The following is a 977-nucleotide window of genomic DNA, read 5'->3' as shown; positions in this document are numbered from 1 at the left end:
GTTTAATCAATCGATAACTTGTATTATTGAACCTTTGAACCATTAAACCCTTTTCTCTCAGTTGGTCTTTATTATGATAACAAGGAATTATAATATTTTCTGTATGGACTGACTGCACTAAGTAAATACTTAGTCTTTCATATTACTTACAGCTGCTGTATATTACAATCCATAAACAACTTAGGAACAAAGCTTGTTCTATGAGAATTTCTTTCTCATATTTCTATGGTACGTTGATACCTTTATCCAGTGATCCATTTGCTGCTTACTACACCATTATTTCTTTAGTAAATATCCAGACAAAATCAAACTTGATTTTCTGTAGTAGCATCCACCATATAGGAGCATATCTCTTTATAAATTGTTCCTTGGTCCTTGTGAGTATCCTTGTGTAATCAAGCTATACTTGAACGTTATTTAGAAGGAACATGGACACACTATACCATGTGGTCATGTCCTTTAATCTCACGGAATTTCTTATCTCACAAGATCCAATCACTGGTTTCTTTCTTAGATGGCTTTTCTGTATATACATGGTTACTACGCCCATCTGTCTTATAATTACTTTGAATTCTTTGAACACCCCACATCCCTATATAGTTTTTATGAGTACTCTACGTGGGTTCATGATCCTCAGGTTATATCCTTCAAATCCCAAGTACTACAATCTTTTATGAGCTCTTATGTATGTAAATACATCTTTGGTGTTAACACTCTCTATTTTTAGTTTCATACTGTTCCAGACATGATCTAATTAGATTTTGAGATCTTATTATCCAAGACCTTTATACCTTGCAGTTTGGCGTCCCAAACTACATGGTCTGGTACCTTAGATGTGTGGTTGCGCAACCTTATTTCTCTATCTGAACTGGTTTCTCTTATGAACTCGGATTTGTACGATTCTGAGCACCTTTCATTACTTTCCGAGGTTCCTTATTATTTGGAACTTATTTGTCTATCTCTAATAGACATTATAG

This window comes from Brassica oleracea, chromosome C1 (genome assembly GCF_000695525.1).
Source record: "Brassica oleracea var. oleracea cultivar TO1000 chromosome C1, BOL, whole genome shotgun sequence".
Lineage (NCBI taxonomy): Eukaryota > Viridiplantae > Streptophyta > Magnoliopsida > Brassicales > Brassicaceae > Brassica > Brassica oleracea.
The sequence above is the reverse complement of the archived record's forward strand: the minus strand, read 5'-3'. Positions refer to the sequence as shown.